This window comes from Aotus nancymaae, unplaced genomic scaffold, assembly GCF_030222135.1.
Source record: "Aotus nancymaae isolate 86718 unplaced genomic scaffold, 86718_ANA_hifiasm-v0.15.2.pri h1tg000006l, whole genome shotgun sequence".
NCBI classification, from domain to species: Eukaryota; Metazoa; Chordata; class Mammalia; order Primates; family Aotidae; genus Aotus; species Aotus nancymaae.
The window spans coordinates 15,879,288-15,902,780 of NW_026988417.1; the positions used below are offsets into that span (position 1 = coordinate 15,879,288).

The following is a 23,493-nucleotide window of genomic DNA, read 5'->3' on the forward strand; positions in this document are numbered from 1 at the left end:
AACCACATGATTATTTCAATAGATGAAGGAAAGGCCTTTGGTAAAATTCAACATCACTTCATGTTAAAAACTCTCAGTAAACCTAGATATTGATGGAACACATCTCAAAATAACAAGGGTTATTTATGACAAACCCACAGCAGATATTAGATTAAATGGGCAAAAGGCGGAAGCATTCCCTCTGAAAACCAGTACAAGACAAGGATGCCTTCTCTCATCACTCCTATTCAGCATAATATTGGAAGTTCTGAACAGGGCAATCAGGCTAAATAAAGAAATAAAGGGTATTCAAATAGGAAGAGAGGAAGTCAAGTTGTCTCTGTTTGCAGATGACATGATTTTATATTTACAAAACCCCATTATCTCAGCCCCCAAATTTCTTGAACCGATAAGCAACTTCAGAAAAGTCTCAAGATACAAAATCAATGTGCAACAATCACAAGCACTCCTTTACACCAACAATAGCCATACAGAGAGCCAAATCATGAAAGAACTCCCATTCACAATTGCTACAAAGAGAAAAAATACCTAAGAATACAGCTAATAAGAGAAATAGGAACACTTTTACACTGTTGTTGGGAGTGTAAATTAGTTCAACCATTGAAGAAGACAGTGTGGCAATTCCTCAAGAACCTAGAAATAGAAATTCCATTTGACCTAGCAATCCCATTACTGGGTATATATCCAAAGGATTATAAATCATTCTACTATAAGGACACATGCACACGAATGTTCGTTCACTGCAGCACAGTTTACAATAGCAAAGACTTGGAACCAACCCAAATGCCCATCGATGATAGACTGGACAGGGAAAATGTGGCACATATACACCATGGAATACTATGCAGCCATCAAAAACGATGAGTTTGTGTCCTTTGTAGGGACATGGATGAACCTGGAAACCATTATTGTCAGCAAACTGACACAAGAACAGAAAATCAAACACCACATGTTCTCACTCATAGGGAGTGCTGAACAATGAGAACACATGGACACAGGGATCGGAGCATCACACACTGGGGTCTGTCGGGGGGAAATAGGGGAGGGACAGCGGGGAGTGGGGAGTTGGGGAGAGATAGCATGGGGAGAAATGCCAGATATAGGTGATGGGAGGAAGGCAGCAAATCACACTGCCATGTGTGTACCTATGCAACAATCTTGCATGTTCTTCACATGTACCCCAAAACTAAAATGCAATTAAAAAAAAAGTTACAATAAAAAGAGAAATAATCAAAAAAAAAAAAAAGAATACAGCTAACAAGGACCTTTTCAAGGAGACCTATAAACCACTGCTCAAGGAAATAAGAGAGGACACAAACAAATGGAAAAACATTCCATCCTTATAGATAAGAATAAATATTGTGAAAATGGCCATACTGCCCAAGGTAATTTATAGGGTCAATGCTATTCTCATCAAATTACCATTGACATTCTACACAGAGATAGAAAAAAGGTATTTCAAATTTCATATGGAATCAAAGAAGACCCTGTATAGCCAAGACAATCTTAAGCTAAAAGAACAAGCTGGAGCCATCACACTACCTGACTTTAAACTATACTATAAGGCTACAGTATATAGACCAATGGAGCAGAACAGAGACCTCAGAAATAACACCATACATATGCAACCATCCGATCTTTGACAAACCTGCCAAAGTATATGGCACTATCCAGTAAATGGTGCTAGGAAAACAGGCTAGCCATTTGCAGAAAACTGAAACCAGACCCCTTCTTCACACCTTATGCAAAAATTAACTCAAGATGGATTAAAGACTTAAATGTAAAACCCAAAACAATAAAAACCCTAGAAGAAAACCTAGGTAATACCACTCAGGACATAGGCATGGACAAAGACTTCATGACAAAAATGCCAAAAGCAATGTCATCAAAAGCCAAGATTGACAAATGGGAGCTAATTAAACTAAAGAGCTTCTGCATAACCTGCGAAATGGGAGAAAATTTTTGCAATCTATCTACCCATCTGACAAAGGTCTAATAACCAGAATTTACAAGGAACTTAAACACATTTACAAGAAAAAAACAAACAACCCCATCAAAAAAAAGTGGGCAAAGGATATGAACAGACCTTAACAGAAGACATTGACATAGCCAACAAACATGAAAAAAAGCTGAACATCACTGATCATCAGAGAAATGCAAATCAGAACCATAATGAGACACTATCTCATGCCAGTCAGAATGGAGATTAGCAAAAAGTCAGGAAATAATAGATGCTGGTGGTGCTTTGGAGAAATATGAACACTTTGTTGGTTGGGACATAAATTAGTTCAACCATTGTGGAAGACAGTACAGCGATTCCTCAAGGATCTAGAACCAGAAATATCATTTGACCCAGCAATCCTATACACAATGGAACATAAATCATTCTACTATAAAGACGCATGTACATGTGTGCTTATTGCAGCACTATTTACAATAGCAAAGACATGAAACCAACCCAAATGCCCATCAATGATAGACTGGATAAAGAAAACGTGGTACATATACACCATGGAATGCTATGCAGTCATAAAAAAGAATGAGATCATGTCCTTTGCAGGGACATGGATGAAGCTGGAAATCATCATCCCCAGCAAACTAACACAGGAACAGAAAAACCAAACACTGCATGTTCTCACTCATAAGTGGGAGTTGAACATTGAGAACACATGGACACAGAGAGGGGAACAACACACACCAGAGCCTGGTTGGGAGTGAGGGGAGGGAACTTAGAGGATGGATGAATAGGTATAGTAAACCACCATGACACATGTATACCTGTGTAACAAGCCTGCCTGTTATGCACATGTATCCTGGTTTTTTTTGTTTGTTTTGAGAAGAAATAAGGAAAAAAATGCAAATAAATAAAACATAAAAAAAGAAGATCTAGGGACCCTCCTGGGATTCCTTTTCTCAGGCCTCATTAGGCCTGAGACTATGCCAGCAGTGGGCCATGGAGTCAAGAGTGGGGACCTGGAGCAGCCCTGCCTAGGACTTGATTGCCTGCTCTGCCTTATGGTAGTTGTGTGACTTTGGGCAAGTTCCTTAATCATTCTGGTCTCAGGTTTCTTGTTGGATAAATGGAAATGAGAACAGAAGCAACCTTATGGGAATGTTGTACAGAGGGTATAAAACCAGCCATGAAATGCTCTTGCCTCAGGTGAACTATGCCCCCTTACCCTAATTAACTTTTCTCCCTAACATTCATGGATACTCACATTATATCATACTTGTTACTGTATCAATCACTCCCCAACAAGAATACAAGCCCCAGAAAGGGAAGGACCATGTGTTTTTGCTACTGATTATCCTCTCAGAATGTATAGTAGGCATGTAATAAATAAACATCTGTTAGATGACTGAATTTTGTATTGGCACGTATCAAGATAATGTGTTGACAATTGTTAGTTGTTTTACAATTTTATTATTACTAGCTTGCCATAAAGATTAAATAACATGGAAAAAACCTGATTCCCAGTGTATATTCAATACATAAGGAATAAATGCTGGCAAAAGAGTAAGGGAGAGATGGAGGATGAATAGAAAGAAGGAAAGAAGGGTTTCTGCTAATGACAATACCGTAGAAACCTGAATTTGTGTTTGGACATAGTGCAGGATCTAAACAAATAGAAAACCTTCCATGTGTAGCTCTTAGGAACACTGAATCCCTGATCTCGTGCCATGGGATGGCTCCTTGGTGGCCATCTCCAATGGAATGGATGATTTCACGTTTCCTATACAGAATCAAGCATGTGCTGAGAATAACATACTTGGAGGCATGTCCAAACAGAGGTGCTGAGAGTAAAATTAACTTCATGTCCAGGTAGGCAGTGGGGCAAAGGGGTGTTGGTGTCAGGGGAGTGAGGAAGTGGAACCAGCCACCTTAATTCCTAGCCAAGAACCCATTTTAAGTGAATTGTAGATCAGGTAGACAAGGCCACCAAGAGAAGCCATGTTTCCCAAGAGTGACTTGAGGCTGTCCTGGTGCTGTATGACTCTGCATTTGAGATTTGGAGACATCTTCTGTATCAGAACCTGCTTCTTTTGCTATTTCCCAGAGCTATGAGACCAGGGACATAGAGCTTGTCTGCCTCCTTGAGTAAAAGTCCCCTCACACCACCTCATGTCAATATAAATGCAGGTCAGGGTAATCTAGGGTGAGTTCTCCTGTTATTATTTTCTCAAATATTTGGAAACTAAGGTATTATATTTTTGTAGTTTGCATTCACATGACTGTTAGTGTGTACCTTGCTACATTAATAACATCTCTTCAGGGCCGGGTGCAGTGGCTCACGCCTGTAATCCCAGCACTTTGGGAGGCCGAGGCGGGTGGATCACGAGGTCAAGGATCGAGACCATACTGGTCAACATGGTGAAAACCCATCTCTACTAAAAATACAAAAAATTAGCTGGGCATGGTGGCATGTGCCTGTAATCCCAGCTACTCAGGAGGCTGAGGCAGGAGAATTGCCTGAACCCAGGAGGCGGAGGTTGCGGTGAGCCGAGATTGCGCCATTGCACTCCAGCCTGGGTAACAAGAGCGAAACTCCGTCTCAAAAAAAAAAACTCTTCAATTATCCTATCTTCATCCTTCCCTCCCTCTATCTTTCCCCTCCTCTCCTCTTCCTCTCCCCCAAGGATTTTTTTTATCAGAATCTCACCCTCTCCTCACAGGGAACATTTTAGCAGCATGGGCTTATGGCAACCGTAAAGAAGGAAGTTGGAAAGGCAAAGCCGGACATGATCCCCAGCTTTATAACAAATTCCTGTCAAAACATAACAAACCCCAGCCAGACATGAGCTGCAGTGACAGAATGCAAGACCATAAAGATGATGGAGATCAGATGGGACGGGCACTTTATAGAAACAAGCACCTTCCTTGCAAACAGATAAGGCGAGTGGAACACTGAAAACCCTCCCCGGGAAAAAAACAATGATAGGAAGAAATAAGGACAAAAACATAAAATTCAAATGACAGCCCAGCCCAAGGAGATAAACTCAAGGCAGACAATCCAATTTAACTAAATCAAGTCGACGTCTTCTCCTGAACTTAACTGACCTCAGTAAGCCAGATCCTGAACAAAGATAATGTTAAGAAGCGAGTAACACCCAGTGGAGAAAGGGACCATCAGTGTGTAGGTGTTGGAAGTTTCACTCTGAGGACATACTTGGTTCTGTACAGGAAACATGAAATCATCCATTCCTTTGGGGATGGCCACCAAGGAGCAATAGCACAGCACGAGGTCAGGGATTCAGTGTTCCTAAGGGCTACACATGGAAGGTTTTCTATTTGTTTAGATCCTGCACTATGTCCAAACACAAATTCAGGTTTCTATGGTATTGTCATTAGCAGAAAGAAGCAGGCACAAGAAAAAGAAGTGGAACTAATACATGCAGCTTACTGGGATGTCAAGACACATAGGAAAATCTTTTCTACTATTAAATTGGAAGCATGATAAATGGAGGGAATGGAGGAAACATTAACCTGCCTGTACTGATGGAGCCCTTTAGTTGTCAGGGGTGGGTGCTTTGAGAAGTCTCTCCACAGTCTCTCTGGCTTTCCTCTGCTGAGCATTCTTTCTGACTGCTCTTCTGTCTTGTATTTTTCTGGATATTTCCTTCTCTTTTTGAGCTCCCAACTTGGGAGCTACTTCCAAGGTTCCTTCTCTGATTTACACAGGCCAAGTCTGTTAGGCGCACCTCCTCCAAATTCCATTAACTATGTACACTTGTCTGTTTCAGCATTTTTCACATCACAGTGCTCTGCAAACTTAGACTACACCTGGGAAGCAGGTTAAGATAACAATTCCCAGGCCTCACCCCCAGTAGCATTTATTTTCATTGGACTGGGATGAGCCTAGGGTCTGACACTTTTAACAAGTGTCCCAGGTGCTTTGGAGGCAGGTGATCCCCAGATCAGATTCAGAGACACTCTGCTTTATTTGAATTGTCTTTGTGTCCTCTTAGTGTGTGGGTTCTATGAGGACAGACACCCTATCTGCCTTGTTCGCATTCATCCTTATAGGGTTTGTCAGAGCACCTAGCATCTAATAAGAGTGATGCCTTGTACATATGTATATATGTATGTATATGTGTATACATATATGCATGTGTATATGTTCGTGTATGTGTGTGCACATATGTTTAAATACATACACATATCCACACACACGTATATAGCTATTGACTGAACGTGACATGGAGTTGTGTTTGGTAGGTGACAGAATCTGCTCTGTTCAACAGAGAGAACAATGCGGCCGATCCTGGCATGGAATACTGGAAGGAGGCCCATAGCCTCCAGTTGCCATCACAGATTTTCCCCATAAGGGTTTGTTGGGTGATATGGCTTGGCTCTGTGTCCCCACCCAAATCTCATGTTGAAGCGTAATCCTCAGTGTTGGAGGAGGGGCCTGGTGGAAGGTGAAGGGATCACGGGGGTGGATTGCCCCCTTGCTGTTCTCATAACAGTGAGTTCTCATGAGAGATCTGGTTGTTTAAGAGTGTGTAGCACCTCCCTCTTCACTCTCTTCCTCCTGCTCTAGCCATGTAGGACATGCCGGCTTCCCCTTCATCTTTTGCCATGATTGTAAGTTTCCGGAAGCCTCCCCAATCATGCTTCCTGTACAGCCTGTTGACCCATGAGCCAGTCAAACCTCTTTTCTTTATAAATTATCCAGTCTCAGGTGGTTCTTTAGAGCAATATGAGAACGGACGAATACACCAGGAGAACCCATGGGATCCTTAGAAAACAAAAACAAAAGTAAACATTTTTTACTGCAACTGACAACCAGGTAACATGCTAGCTGCCTTTATCCTGCCAGAAACTCCGCAAGGCTTACCCTACTGCAGACCACACCAGGCTGCAGACCCTGATCAGGAGAACTCGAGCCCAGCAGGTGAGCATCTCCCCTGGTGACCCTTCTGCTGAGAGGATAAATATTTCAGCTTTCAAACCACTGAGACTGCATCGAAGCCACATGGTGAGATAATTTTGGAAAAGAAATTGGAAAGATGAAGTTTCTTTTCTAAAACTCCCAAACTGTTATGTTTCTGAGACGGGCCACACTCCACTTAACATGTTAAAATATGTTGGAGTGCTGAGCTTTACCCAAGGTTCATTATAGTGGAGACTCTGCATGATGAATTTGCTGAAGATGAGGGATTTGCAGCAATCCAAAGAGGTAATTCCCGGAGCCACCAGGCCATCGTGAGCATGTATGAATTGATAACCAGGGTGATCATTCGTGCAATTTCAGGCTGTGGAGATATGAACAATATCTCACCAGTGGATAATATCAGTTGTCAAGTGTATGTTTTATTACCCCTAGAACTTCCTCTTGTTTTTACAAGCTGCTAGTGGATATCTCTGATTTTTTTTTCTTCCTGGCTGCACAGAAATTTGGAAGGGTTTTATTTTATTTTATTTTTCTTCTTTTACTAGATAAGTTAATATTAATAGTAGGGAAAAATTAAAAAGAATAAAATGAAGATAGCAGATAAAACATTATGAAGAAACATTTCATCAGCACTTTAAATACTATGGAAAGGATTCTAAATGCGTATTTTATTATCTGTAGCTAGCGTAGGAGGATCTTGTGTATGTCAGAAGCATGCTTTCTCTGCCTGAGTAATTATGAGAATTGGGATATAATTTTCTGCTACATCTCTCTAGTCCCCAGTTGTCCAAAATTTCCATGAAGGAAGAGACCATATCTATCTCGATCACTTCTATATCTTGAATGTCCAGAACAGTGCCTGGCAAAGTTGCCAAATAATTAATGTGTTCATCCATCACAATGAGTCTCTAACTGCTGGATAACTGAGCTCACTGGGTAGGCTCATGTCAAATTAGGATCCAGGAAAAAGGATGATCCTAAATGCAAAGTGCAGGCAAGAAAAACCAGAAAAGAAGTAAGTTCTGAATTGTTAGAATTAAAGGACTCAGACTGCTTAGAAGGGGAAACCAACAAGCAGCTAAGACAAACATGAAGAACCCAGGCAGGGAATAGGTAAGGATCATCTTCCAAATCAACAGAGAAATGAGTATTGCCAGAGAATATTTTTCTTGATTCTTAAGTCTTTTTCCCTGTGGAGGGATTTTCATTAAGGCGATACTTCTCTCCTCTCTCTGCCTCCTCATTCACTCCATCTGAGGAATGTGGGGAGGTGAGAAGTGTAATGAAATCTTATCAGAGAGCTTGAAATTTAGAAGGTGAAACCTGGGCATGTGTAGCCAGCCCCTTCCCTTCCTATTTCTGTTCTTGGATACAAGATCTATGGGAATGCGTGTTCTACTCAGCATCTCCAGAGGCAGGCTCTGTCCTATAGGCTGACCAAGTGCTCGTGACTGGGTGGGTAAGTTTACTTGTTTCTGGACTTGGTAGTAGAAAAGTTATTTGCCTGAAGACATAGCTATGTTCTCCAGTAACTGTTTATACCAGAACTATAGATGTCATTTTTTATATCTACCTTTGTCTTATTTCTCAATTGGTTCAGAACTTAAAGGGAATCATGTGCCATTTATCAGAATCTAGATTCACTGACAATAGTTGGCAGGTAGTAAATGAACATCAACACAATTCAATTCCACAAATTCTTTTCACACATCTACTATGTGTACAGCACTGCCTTGTGTTTCAGAGGGATTACAGCAATAACCAAGAAAAAATTTCAAGCCAAGCCAGGGGTACCTATATAAATTCTAGTCTCAGAACAGGGGAGCATATCTCTGAGGTCATAACAACTGATTCACAAACAAAAGCCAACTGCCCAGTTTCAGGTTTATATATCCAGACTCTTTAGTTGATTTGGGACTTTGGCAACCCCAGATGCATCTTGTAACATGAGCTCTGTGAGGGCAAGAACTCTGCCTTAGACTCTGTCTTGGTCCCAGTGAGCAAGGCATAGCCTGTAGCATGATAATGGTTGGTTGCAAGGAGGTATGGATGGCTGAATTCTGCAGGATAGAAGATGTGTGTTGAGAAGATAAAAATCACCTCCTCCTCACGTGATCATAAGGGCAAGTTAGAAAGAGTTAGAGATCTCCCAACAATTATGCTACTAAATCAAGTCTATAAACTTATTTATTTTCATTTAATTTTACTCTTTTCTTTGGAGACAGGGTCTTGCTCGGTTACCCTGCCTAGAATGCAGAGGTGCAATTACAGTTCACTGAAACCTTGAACTCCTGGGCTCAAACAATCCTTCCACCTCAGCTTCTCAAATAGGACAACAGATGTGCACCACCACCCTTGGCTAATTTTTTTAATTTTCTTTTTTTGGTAGAGACAAGGATTCGTTCTGTTGCCCAGGCTAGTCAGCAATTCCTGGCCTCAAGTAATCTTTCCACCTCAGCCTCCCAAAGTACTAGGATTACAGGTGTAAGCCACTGTGCCCTGCCCAATTACGTAAATTATGAAAGAGGTTTTCAAAAATAATATAGGTGATTAAAAACCATATTTCAACAGTAGAAGTAAAGATGCTTTAAAATATTATGTTGGTGCAAAAGTAATTGTTTTTGCAATTAAAAAGTGACCGCAATTACTTTTGCACCAACCTAATAAAAACAGATTTCCACTAGGTGGGTGGATAACAAATCTATACAAAGAGGCTACTGCCACTTCCTTCAATAAATCTTTTCTCTTGCCTTTATGGCCAGTGAATAATCCGTGGAATAGTAAAGCTTATTGTTTGACAGGGAACACTACTCTGATATTCTAGATGAGTGGGCTGGGTACCAGTTGGAAAAGCAACACTGAGTGCTTACTTAGAGAAACCACAGATTAGATTATATATTTCAAGGAACAAATAAAGAGGAAAACAAAAACTATAAATTTCTGGCACATAGGAGATGTTCGATAATTATTTGTTGAATGACATAAAAGAACCAGACACTTGCTTACAAAAAGAAAGCCAGGATAGGTACAAATCACAAAGATGAGGCAGTGTTTAGAGTTATGGGAAACAGTGATAGCATAATTTTCCTTCTTCATCCAAGGTCTCTTGGGTCTTCAGGATGCTTTGGGGATTAAAGACAAGATATCAAGAAGAACAACAGCTATTGGCTGGTTTCGTATGGAGGTTTTGAATGAAAAGCTTTAGAGTTCAGCTTTTTCTCTGCAGATAGAAACTATTAAGGGATTTGAGCAAGGCAGGAGCAGATCTGGATTTAAATATTTCACAGCTTTAAATGTCGTCTATTTTTTTAATAGTCCAGTAGTGCTTAATTTTTCCTGTTAATATTCATGTCAAATTGCTAACGAACTAAGATGAGATTTTATGGTGTGGAGTGAAAGTATTTGTTAATGGTGAAAACATTCCAATCTCTATGTGCCAAAAATAGTTGCCTGTGTAATTTTAGAGACTTTGTCTACAAAAACAGTGTCTACAAAAGCTATTGCCCCAAAGTTTGTGATCCTGTATAATGATCTCAACTCTGATTAAGTTATCATTCTGTCAGTGTTCAATATCACCACGTTTATTTTTCTATATACCACTAGACACTTTGAACCAACTCCCAAAAGATGATCACTACTCTATTCCAAAGCCAAACCTATGACTAGAATGTATGTTTCAAGAGGGAGGCCCTTGTCTTTTTGTTTATTCCTGTCTCAGTATCCAGCCTATTTCCTGGAATGGAGCCATCACTCAATAAATATTAGTTGAATAAAAAAGTAAATGATGACTGCTGTGAATTTAGTAAAATAACACACATTGAGAGAAACTAGAGAAAGCTAGAGTAGAAAAAGGGCATATAAAAAATAAATTGAAAAGACAAAATGTTCTGCAAAGAAATGCCATTTAATTGCTTTTAAACATATTCTTTAAAATAAATTACTATCAAGGTGCTGTCAATTAAGTGATACTTGAAGATACTTGAATAAGTCAATATGGTCACATTTGATACTCAGCTTATTTCATGTAACATGTATGGCTTGAAAGCTGCTTAAAATGCTTGAAATACACACATACACATACACACACACACATTATATTTATGCATTTAAAGAGCTTAACACCCCCTCACCTCTACGGCTACTGTATTTTCCATTATTCATTTGTAAAGCAAACTGTTTTTGGTCCCATGGAGAAAAGAATTTCATAGTAAATCAAATTCCTATAATTCTGAATTTGAGGTGTTCAAATAGCAGAGATCTTATCACAACTACAGTGTGTTATTCATAACAACCTCTCCGTGCCACCTCCCTCCAAACCCTTTTCTGCTGGTTCTAGCTTCACAAAGGTACCAATACCATTATTGTTATTACAAATTATGTTAATAAAATTGTATTGTATTAGGGATTTTTGTTAAATAAGTAGATTTTAGCTGCACTTGTCATACAAATGAAAAAAGTAACTGTGAGATAATACGTTAAGCTTTTTCACTATAGTAACCATCGTTACACACTGAAGCATCCCATAACATCATTTAAACCTCAAAACTGCACACTGAAATTTTTGTTTTGTTTTTGTTTTTATAGAGGCAGGGTCTCACTATGTTGCCCAGGCTAGTCTTGAACTCCTGGGCTCAAGAAATACACCTGCCTCAGCCTCCCAAAGTACTGGGATTACAGGCATGAGCCACCATGCTCAGTGCTACACACTAAATTTTTTTAAATAAATAAATGAACAAACAAAAAATAAAAAACATGAAAAGTGTTAGTAAGTACAGTCATTGGATTGTTTTGCCTACACTATCTCCAATAATCTCAATGACTTCATAGAGGAGATAGTATTATTTTCCAAATTGTACATAAAAACAACTGAGGCTTAGACAGATAAAGGTTGCACATCTAGAACATCTGACTCCAAAATCAATCATCGATCAATAATATATATAATGCCATGTCTTTTATTTGTGTAGGACTATTATGTGTTCTTTGAAATCTGATTTAACTTTATTCACAATTGAATCACCACCACACCTATTCATCGTGGTCTCTTTCACGTTATGAATAAGCAATGAAAGTTTTGCTAGATTGACAGCATTTTATGAATAAAGGCTAAAAAACTACAATTTGCTGTTTTTAAAGTATTAAAGAATTTGTTTCTCTGGGTAAAATTTCAAGGAAAATACAATAGTATCTGTTTAGGATGGTTAAAATATTCACAGCTTAAAGATCACCTAGCCTAACCATTTACTAAAGTTATCTGACCAAGTTCTCCCATCTTTGAAACCTTTCAATGGCTTCCCACTGTCCTCAAGATGAGGTCCATACATATTAATATGTCTTGCAAGGATCTTTCATGACCTGATCCCTGCTTACCTCTTTCGCCCCATCACCCACTAGTCCCCTGCATCCTCATGCTATTTTCTCTGCATCATCTCACACCTCTCTCTGGGTCCATGTAACCCACCCCACATCACAATCACTCTTGCTCCAGCAGCACAGAACTTCTTATAGCCCCTCCGAATGAGATAGCTCTCCCTTGCTTTTGAGTTTTAGTTCATAAAGCTCCATCTGCTTGCGATGCTTTCTCTGATTAATCTACACTTTAATGGCCTTTTCCAGGAAATCTGGAGAAAGGATCACTCAGCAGAGCCTCTGCTATTCCTTCTGCTCAGTAGTGACAGAGCACTTCTCACCCTGGATCAAACCATTGACATGAGTGTTCTTTTATGAGATTGTAAGCTCTTTGAAGGTAAGGACTTCAACTGTCCTGCTCATTGCTGTATTCCCACAGTACCAGGGATGGAGTAGCCTTGATACATATTCGGTGAATAAATGAGTTGGACCCAAAAGCCAGGATAGCCTCTCAGTACTGTTCCATTAATATGTCAGCTTATCAACTGAGAAAACACAAAAGCAATAAAGTCTTTGTGCAGTATAGTTTTCTGAATACTGGGAGGGGTTTTGCATGGGAAGCAATTTAATACCCCCTGAAAACTTACACAAGTTTAAGCATACTCCCAAAGCCTATTGATTTCCATGGCTTCTCTCAGTGATGGAAAAGCACTTATTGATTCCAGCATGATGTTTCATCTTTTTTGTACAGAGTGTCTCAAAGTGTCTCCTGCTCCTCACAGCCTCTACGTAAAACCATCATTCCCTTCTGTTCTGTTCCAGAAATGCAGAATGGCCCAGTGAGAATGGTCTATGGAGACCATCCTGTCCAACACTCATTTGCGATATAGGTTGACACAAAAATCCTTAAAGGCCACTGGGTAGAGGGCAGCACATTGCATATTTGAATGAAGCTTTTGTGCATTATTTTATTCTATTGATAGCACAACATGATGAGGTTGGCAGTCATGAACCCCTTTGTATAAATGAAGGCAATGAGAATTAAAGATGGTAAGTTGTGCAATGTCACACACTGGCTAGGACATCTAATGTTCTGTTTTCATCTGCCTCATTTTAATCAGATCTCCAAACCACCTCATTTTAATCAGAATACACTTCAGTTACTAGAATACCTGGAGAACATGAGATTTTTACCTTTTTACCAATTCAAGCCCCTGGTTCTTGTTTGCCCTTATCTTATTCTTTCTCTTGCTGTTTTGCAGTGGCAGAATGTCAGATGTCAAAAAAGCACTGCCACGGGAGACACATCATCATAAAAGCTAAAGTTTGAAATTGATCACGAAATGACCAGCATATGTCAACAACTCTGAAAATGCCTTATTCCAAAACCACACTAGCTAGACACTTCACTTCAGTGCTTGAAATCTAGCCAGGTTCTCGGGGGGAAATCAGACAACTGCAACTTGCACTCATTTCCAGTTCCCAACTCTGGCTAAGCTTCATTTGACTGCAAATCATCACACTTACTAGCTCTGTGACCTTGGGCAAGTTTGCTTTACTGTGCTGTGTCCTGGTTTTCTCATCAATAAATGGGAATGTTAATAGTCTCTACCTCAAGTGGCTACTGATTAGATGTGGTAACATGTAATCAGTAGTGACTCTCAATGAAGGTCAGCTAGCCTTGTTTTTGACATACATGAGCCCTGGCATTAAGCCTCTCCTACTGCTTACTGTGAAAGGATGCCAACACCTGGATGGAAACACTGCAGAAGACAGATCCATTAGATAACCGTGAAAGGAGATCTGGACTATAGACAAAGGATTCTCCAGAAACTGCAAGGAGACACAACACAGAGAACTGCACCTTGGCTATATTAAAGGCTACTGCTGCTGTGTTTAAAAAAAAAGCCCTTCTGGTGAGGCCGTATGAAGTACCCACTCTCAACACCTCCTTCCCTGAGGGCTGCATATGCATAGTCAGGGCTTCTTGGCAATGAGGCACACACCATGAGTCCCACTGGGAGGTCAATAACGAAAAGATTATTCCTCCCAGTGTCGTCCCTGCTCCACCACAGTTCTACTTTTCATTTGCTACTTTATATGCTTAAAACATCTGGAAGTAAATCATCATCGAAGGGATTATAAATGTGTGTGGTAATTATTGGTATGGCCCATACTACTGGGAGCAGTGTGCTTCTGTTCTTTTCCAGTTCAGTGAAAAGGGTTTATAAATGTTGAAAACATTAGACTTCCCCAGTCCACTCTTCTATACAGATAACTATTCTTCAAGGTGCTTGTGGGGAGCTCACTCTAACTTCTGGAAAGAAGAGAAAGAAAACTAATATTTATTATCATTATCATCATCGTGATGATTATTCTTGGCTGCTATCTGTTATGTGTCAGGTATTTTACGTCAACTATCTCCATTTTATGGGTACAAAACCCAAACCTCAGACAAATGAGATTATTTTCCCCAAGCGACAAAGAGTCAGGGTTCCTAGTGCAGTAGGCAGCCTCCAAGATGGCCCCAGGAATCCCTGCCTCCTGGTATTCACCACCCTTGTGCAATCCCTTCTTTTTGAGTGTCAGTTGAATTTAGTGACCTGCTTCTAGCAATAAAATAGAATGCAGCAGAAGCGATGGGATCCCATTTCCAAAATTAGGTTACAAAAATACTGTGGCTTCCATCATGGGTATCCGGTCTCACTGGCTCCCCCTGAGGGAAGCCAGTTGCTACTTTGTGAGCTGCATTATGAAACTGAGGTTTTTGGTTCACAGAAAGCAAGGACCTAAGTCATGGGACTGAGCTTGGAAGCAGATCCCCCAAGTTGAGTCTTGAGATTAATGTAGCCACAGCTGACCCCTTGATTACAGCTCTGCAAGAAACACTGATCCAGAGGCACCCAGCACAGACACTGATGGATTCCTAAACCACATGACATAAAACATGTTTGGTCTATAAACTAAGGTGCCACAGAGAACATTTTTACAAGGAAATATTGAACTAATACACTGAGTTTGGCTGACTTCATAGCTTGGGCACTGGGTTCCTTCAGTATACTACATGGACCTTGGGACACCCCACTTCATGATGATGCAAGTCAGTGTTCTGGGGACCCCAACCCAAGTTTGCTCTTCTGACCTCATGCCAAGGATGGCCTGCAGTGGAGCTTGAGGCAACAAAGCTGAGGGCTGGGAAGGGAAAAAGTAAGAGCAGAAGGGAGTTTGGAGATTCCAAGAGATGACCTTTGCACTCTCTACCACCTCTGGCCTCTAAGGAGGAGGATTCCAGGTACACACAGGTCAAGAGCTGAAAATCAATGAATCCAGTAAGTATTATAGCAGCCCTCTGGGGCTGGATTGCAGCCAAGGTATCCCATACGGTTGTGCACTTTGGGTATTGCAGAAAGTTTCTACACTGTAAGGGGTGTGAATGTTCTGAAATAGGCTACATCCACCCCTCTAGTTCCCACATGGCCTTGCGGTGGCTGTGATTGTTGTCTTAATAGCAGCAGGTAGACTAGGACAGCCTTGTGAAGCCTAAGAATAGCCCCAATTATGGTAGCACCAGGAATGTGCACTATGTCACTCAGGTGGGTTTCTCTTTTGTTTTTCATTTGCACTCCCTTGTCGGTTGGTGAAGGTTTTTGAAAATCCCAGTCAATCTCAAAGATGCTAATGATGCTAACCAGATCCAAGGCAGAGGTAACTTTCCAAAACTTTCTGGTGTTTTGAAATTGTTAGTTGGTCCAGAACATAAAAAGATGAACTGTGTGCCATTCCTGTTGGGTTGCTGGAGGATGGGAATCAATGGGAGAGATTGGAAAAAGAACATGACTGGCAGAAAGGTGGATTCAGAGCCACCTGCACAACCTCTTATTCCTCCAGTACCAGAGAGCAGCCTGGGTGCAGGGAAAAGTGTGAGGCTGGTTCTGTAGTCAGATGGCTTGGGGTTCAGGGCAAGTCTAGTTGGGCTGTATGTTTAGGCTGTGGGAAGTGAGGTAGGCAGGCCAATTGCAGGGCCTAAGGACATACAGGGACAGTGTCCAGACACAGTTAGGACTGAGAATTTTGATTGTCCAGACACCTTCTAGATACTCTCCCCAGGCATCTCACCCTAAGCCCTGGATCCACATTCAAGTCCCACTTCAAGCCTGAGCCTTTGGGGAGGTCACTCATACAATGGGCCCGACCAGCCACTTGGAACCAGGGAGTCTCCATTTTATTGCCCCAGTGTGGCACATCAGATATGCTACATCATCTGACCTACCTTGCTTGCCAAACCACATGACCAAGCATCCTACTCTTCGTTAGGCCTTCGCACCTTACTCATGCATTGGCTTCCACCAGGACAATCTCCTCCCATCAACCCCTTTTCCTTCCCACAGTTATTATCTTTCTGGTGAACTCCTATGCATCCTTCAAAACTCCAGGAAGTCTTTCTTCCCAGAAGGTCTGGTGACCTGCCCCAACCCCAGTACCCCAGGCTGGATCAGAGGAGCCACGTGTGTCCTTCTATAAAGTATTTACTCTGATCTAACAGGCATCTCACTGTATCATAATTATCAATAGTTATGTCTTTCTTCCCCACTAACTGAGACTGCCTGGATTTCCAATGCACATTGTAGGTTAGTTGAAGTATTTTATAAATCAATCAATACATGGGAGAGAATCAGTGGCAAAGGACCCCCTTTAAGAGGACTGAAGGCTTTGTCCTGAGATGTGGCTACCCAAGGAAGCACGACGCCCTGGCCCTCTTGGTGACTTGGCACACAGTCCACTGAGGGGTGGGATAAAGTGACTTGTGAGGACCGGCCTGAACACCTAGTTATTGCAAACACAGAGAGCCAGCCACTGGAATCAAATCAGCATGCACATGGGCTTTATAAGTTGAATTCTACTCCTTTCACCATGCCTGCACCGTTAAAGAAACCCACCCTGGTCCCATGTGGCCGATTCCAATCCAGTTCCATCAATGAGCAAGAATGTCCCCAAGTTCAACATAAAGAAAGGAAAACCAGGCTGTGTTTCAAATGGTTTGGGTTTAGTGAAATTGGACAGCATATCATGCCTAGCACCTCTTCTTTTAACTTCTAAACCCTTGTGAACTCTATGTGAATCAGAAACATATGGGTTGCATTCCTCTGATTCGATTCATCAGAATGTTGTTCTGTAAGGATTATGTGAATTCCAGGAAGGCCTTGAAAAATAGCATTCTTTCATCTCATGCCCTAAAACCTTCCAATAGGGTGATCCCACAATGTTGCTGTTTTTATTTAGAACCTCTCCAGAAGCAGCTCACTATCCATTCGGCTCCCTGGCCTGAAGTTACTGATTTTCCAAATTGATAGTGCATTTGCATCAGATCCATCTTCCTATGATTTGGAGATGAGAAAAGTAACTTTTGGGAAAGCCCCTTTCCAACTTTTTTGCCTGACAAAACACTACTCATCCTTTAGTGAGTCAAATCTTTTTTTTTTGTCCCCCACCATTCGAGAAAGACTTTCTTAAATTCAAGTCACCCACATCCCTGTCCTTTAAATAGTCATCACTTACACCAAGGCAGTAAATGGATTCCAGCTCATGAATTAAATCCAAACGATTGGAAGTCAGAGCCTGAGTCTTGTGTTGAGAAGGATTCTGGAGCCAAGACAAGGATACCTGGTATTAACATCAATTAAAGTTTCAAGATTGACTTTGGGTGTTTGCTTTAGGCACAGGTGAAGGGAATGATCCATGCACACTCTATATTTGCTGTTCTTGGTTTGTGCTAAGTCACCAAGAGGTCCAGGCCGTCGTGCTTCCTTGGGTAGCCACATCTCAGGGCAAAAGACTATTGAAAGATGTGTGGGGATGTTTCGTCTATAGCAAATCATCACAGAGTTTATGCTTTTGAATTCTCATGCTGGGGGAAAAGGAAAAAATAAATAAAAAAAATAGATCCTGTACCTCTCTTTTTGTGACATCATTACCTGACACTTTTGTGCAGGTTTGCCCTTGGTAGCAACTCCACTCTCTCCTGTATGTGCTGTTTCTAATCTTCTACCAGTTAGAAAATCATGTAATCAAGCCCTTTGGAAAGAGTCAATATGATTCCAGGTCAGGGCTCGAGGGCTATAGTATAGGCAAAATATAAGAGCTTTGCCTCGCGGGATTTGTTGTTTCTATTTTGCAGGCTGTGGTCTTCACGTTTAATGTCCTAGTTTCTCAGTTGTCTCCTAGACAAGTGGAAGCTCTCACTAAGAAGTGGCCCTTAGAGACTGATTATATAGGTGATGGGCCATGTAGAATATTTGCAGGGTTTTGGATTGTTTTATATGAAGGCATATACAGTATAAAACACCACCACAAATTATGAAAGCCCCAGTTGAGTTACATTGAGGGGCAAACCCTGAAAGTCATCATCATGTTATCCCAATTTTACAGAAGAAACCACTAAGGCTCAGGGAGCTGCAGTGACCTGCTTAGGACCACACCACGATGTCAGTGACAGAGCTGAGCTTCCAGTCCACTTGGGTCGAGAAGGAATACCACACAAATGTGGGGGAACACGCCTTTTATCATTCTCTGCTGCTGCAGCCACAGCCAGCATGTACTTTCTCCTCTTCTCCCAAATTAGTAGACCAAAGAAACCAGAAATGGAGAGCTGCAGAGATGACACCTAACAGGCAGTAGGCCCACGGTATCATACCTCAATGCCAGTCTGTCGAGTAGATTAAATGCCTTATGGTTCGGATGGCATTCTGGTTACTTAGGAGATAAGCTAATCCCTAGACAATAAGATTCTGTCATTTACCTGAAGAGCCTTCAGGCTGTATGACAACTTATATTTATGTATTTTGTTTTCAACTCTGCATCTTTATTCTTTGAGGTTCATAATAGGAATAATTTTATTACAGTAAATCCTCTTACATTTGGACTAGGGGAATGTGGGGGTGGGGTACAAGGGGGCAGTTTGAATTGGTGAGAAACCTAAACCAATTCAAGAGATGACATGTTTTTTAAATTTATAATTTATCTGCCAGCAAAAACAAAAAGAACAAAAAGCTCCAAAGCAGCTGGGCATCAAAGCAGTTCAAATAGGATTTGCAAAAAGAAGCGCTGAGAAGCCATTGAGGAAGGAAAGCAATATAATTGCCGGAAGATTTTAAGAAGCACTATCTGTGTTGTATTAAAGTTTACTCTGCAATTTGTACTCCCTGATAACAAAAAATTTCCAGATAGGACTCCAATTGCAGCTACCTTAATTGAAATCAGAAATCCCCATCTGATCACAAACAGTTTAGATGCGGAAATTTCTCAAAGCCATTTTGCTCTAGTAAAAACAAAGGCTCCTACTGTCTCATTGCTGTAAAACACTGGCTTTGGAAACACGTTCTTTAGTCTAGCCCAGCCCAGGGAAAATACTCACAAATTCTACTATTGTGGAGTCTAAAGGAATGAGGCTTCAGTTACAAAACTGGGTTGTTTTTCTGTACTTAACATAAGGAAACCCAATTCTTTGTGGGAAAAAGGCTTGAATGCTCTACGGAAGTTCTTGCGTAGGCTGATAATTTTTTTTTTTTTTTTTTTTTTTTTTTAGCATTCCCTCTCCTTATAGAGCAGATGTTTTTTTCTCTAAGGAGTGGTTGAAAGAGAGTTGCTATTCATAAGCAATTATGTGGGTGCTTAAATAATATGATGTGGCTACACTATAAAGTCAGTGATGCCTTATTCATTAATTCCACCAGTCTTTATCGAGTGCCTACTCCGAGCCAGGTGCAGGGCTGGCTACATGGTCAACCAGTGGTGCCCATCTGTCCTCTTGGGGTTTAAAACTGACTCAACAACAAGCAGATGTCACACAAATTAATATATAGTGATTAATTGTAACAAAAGCTACCAAGAGAAGCCCTGGATACTCGGAGAACATAATGCAGAGACTTAATTAAGATGGGGTGTTGGGACAGGCTACAGAAAGAAGAATGGAAATAAGGCGACAGGGACAACAGCAGGAGAGTAAAGTATCCTTTAATATCTTAATTGTGAAGATTCCTTCTTCCATTCTTCTATTAGAGTCCACCAAGAGAGGGTCATGGCAGATGCATGGCAGATGCTTGAGATTAAAAGTTGAACAAAGCACATCACCTATCGAGAGAGGAAGCACAGGGTACTGGATTCTGGAATCAGGTACCAGGCTCCGCATCCTGGCTCTGCCACTTGCCAACAGGACAGCTTGAGCAAGTGGCTTCACCTCTCTGTGCTTTATTTCTTTATTTTTAAAGCATGATATTAACTGCACTCATCTTGTATAATTAAAGGGCCTTAATACTCTAGTAAACATTTTGTGTTTTTCATTCATTATGAAAAGAAATTTCATTATGAATGAAAAACACAAAATGTTTACTAGAGTATTCATTATGCTTACTAGAGTAGTCCGCGGTACATGAGAAGGGCTCTGTGATTGCAAATGACTGAAGAGTCATGGGAATGCAAAGAAGGGAACTATGGATTTTGCTAGAAAATCCATAGGTGGATACGCTAAGACAAGAGTAATGTGCTCTGTAATAGAAACAAACACAGGGGTTTTGTGGGAGCACAGAGACGTAATCTCTAATTTGGAATGGGTAAGATGCTTTTTAAATTCTCTACTGACATTAATTAAATATTAATAGGGAAATTTAACATTTCCCTATTAAAAATAGGGAAATATTCCTCATGTTGCAGAAAGAGCAGTTGCAAAATGAACTCAGGCTTGGATCTTTCAACTCTTGAATAAAGTTGCAGAGCAAAGTTTGAGAGCTTTCATAAAGTTTACCAAAGGAGAAAAATAAACTAAGTAAGGATTATAATCCTTACTTGGTTTCACATTTTTCCCCCGAATGATTATATGTAGAATTCACTCTAAGTAAAGTGTTTTGCCTAGGAGAAAAAAAATGGTTCCCCAATTTTTGTTGCCATGTAAAATAATTTAAAGGTTAAAAAGCTAATTGTGCTAACAATAGGGTCTATAGAAATTTGGCATGGGCATGACTTGGCTTCAGAGAGCACTACAAAACAAAACTCAAAGACAGGTAAAACATCTAAATACAAAACTGGCAAAAACAGATCTTTTAGTGAGAAAAGAATAGTAATTTTGATGAAAGAAAACAGAGGAATCTAAAACCGAATTATTATTATTATTATTATTTATTATTTTCGAGACAGAGTTTGCTCTTGTTGCCTAGGCTGGAGTGCAATGGTGCAATTTTGGCTCACTGCAACTTTTGCTTACCAGGTTCAACAATTCTATTGCCTCAGCCTCCCAAGTAGCTGGAAGATTAAAAGCATGCGCCACCACACCTGGCTAATTTTGTTTTTTCAGTAGAGATGGGGTTCCATTATGCTGGTCAGGCTGGTCTCGAACTCCTGACCTCAGATGATCCACCCACCTCGGCCTCCCAAAGTGCTGGGATTATAGGCGTGAGCCACTGTGCCCAGCCTTATTTTTTAATTATTGAAATATAGCCCCTGTTTTGCATTAAATTCATTCTTTCAGTAAATGTATAACCAGCAACCTAGCACTGCCTTTAGGGCAGGACACCCAGAGGCAATGGGCAGATGTGCTCTGCCTTCAAAGCACTCCACCTGTGCACAACACTGCAGAAGATTAAGATGACAAAAAGCATATGTAGTCCATCTGTTTCCAAACAACTTTACAATATTGTCACACCATTGAAGTTAGCTAATTGCCCAATGTTTATCCATCCATCTATCCTTTCGTTATGTTAAACATCTACTCTGTGCCACTTTATACATTTTTGAAGCACAATAGATTTCTTTTTTGTAATAGTTATGCCAGTTGGAATGTATTACCCAATCATCTATTTAGTGTCTTATAACCCTTTTATTCTACAAGGGATAAGAGGACAAGTGTTCTACCCTGTGGGTGTGCAAAAAAGATATATTTAACATTTACAGAATGAATGAATAGATGAACTAATAGTTTTTTTGCTGAAGGAGGTGGGTGATAGAGAACTGTAATACAGGCTGGTCAGCGCAATAATGGAAATTCCTTAGATGGTTAGTGGATTATAGATAGTTAACTGAAATATGAAGGGCCTCCTAAGTTGCTGGGCTGTTAGAGAGGCTTCAGGAACAATCCTCACTTTTTGGGAGGAGGACTATGTCACCAGGACAATATTAAGGATGAATGCTCAGTCTTCCTTTTTCCTCATTATTTCTCAGATGATGGGATGGAGGAAAAGAACAGTAACAGCTAGCATTTTGTGACCATTTACTACCTGCTAGACACTATTTAAACTACTTGTTACATGCTAAGTAGTATAATCCTCACAGCAAAATCTACGAAGTGGGCATTCTTTTTTCAATCTCCAATCTCCATATAAGGAAACCTACTTATAAAGAGGTGAAGTGACTTGGCTCAGGTTTCAGAGCTGGTAATTGACAGACACAGGATCAAACTCCAATAGTCTTGCTCTACCTTTTCCTCTGGAAGGAGCAGACTCTGTGCTAGAAGGCTGTCAATGAACTAAGCATTTGATATCTTAGATCTAATATAATATTTCTATTTGAAACTGGTCCTTATTAGGAAATATTGTCATTTTTAGTTCAAATTCAACAACAATTTTAAGACAATTTTGTTTTTATTAAATTGAGTCAAATTTCACTTCAGGCTTGGAGTCCTTGTCCCCATGATGATTACACATTTAAGACAAAGAGGACACCAGTTCCAAATGATGGCATGAAGTTGAAAACTATAAGGAAGGAAAGAACAAAGCCAAGGAGATGGACATAGATGGAAGCTGGAAGCATTTTGGGTTTGACTAGGTAGTTTGGCGGTAGAGGAGAAGGAGAGGATATCTCTGTGATGTGTGGACAATATTTTAAGAGAAAGACATGAAAAGGCCATTTTAGGAGAAGCTAACTTTATTTCAGGAGATGGGAGGTAGGAAACTGGTATTTCACATAAAGGGGCTTATCTTTTAGTATCTACGAAAGGAACAGGAAATGAGTCTTTGTGGAAAACAAGGCATGCTCAATGAGAAAGAAAGCAAAGGGGAAGTTTCTAGCGTGAGAGCTCAGGGACATGGTAACGCTGTTTTTCGCATTGCTATGAAGGAAGACTTGAGAGGTTTAATTGGCTCATGGTTCTGCAGGATGTACAGGAAGCATGGCATGGGTATGTATCTTCTCTGCTTCTAGTGAGGGCCTCAGAGGGCTTTTACTTATGGCAGAAGGCGAAGCGGGAACAGGTGTATCACATGGC

The 23,493-nt window shown here is 40.6% G+C and overlaps 1 protein-coding gene across 9 annotated transcripts in view; it reads right to left on the reverse strand.

Moving 5' to 3' along the window:
• Nucleotides 1-23,493, reverse strand: part of LDB2 (LIM domain binding 2) — a 392,474-nt gene that overhangs the window by 102,537 nt on the left and 266,444 nt on the right. The window lies entirely within an intron of this gene.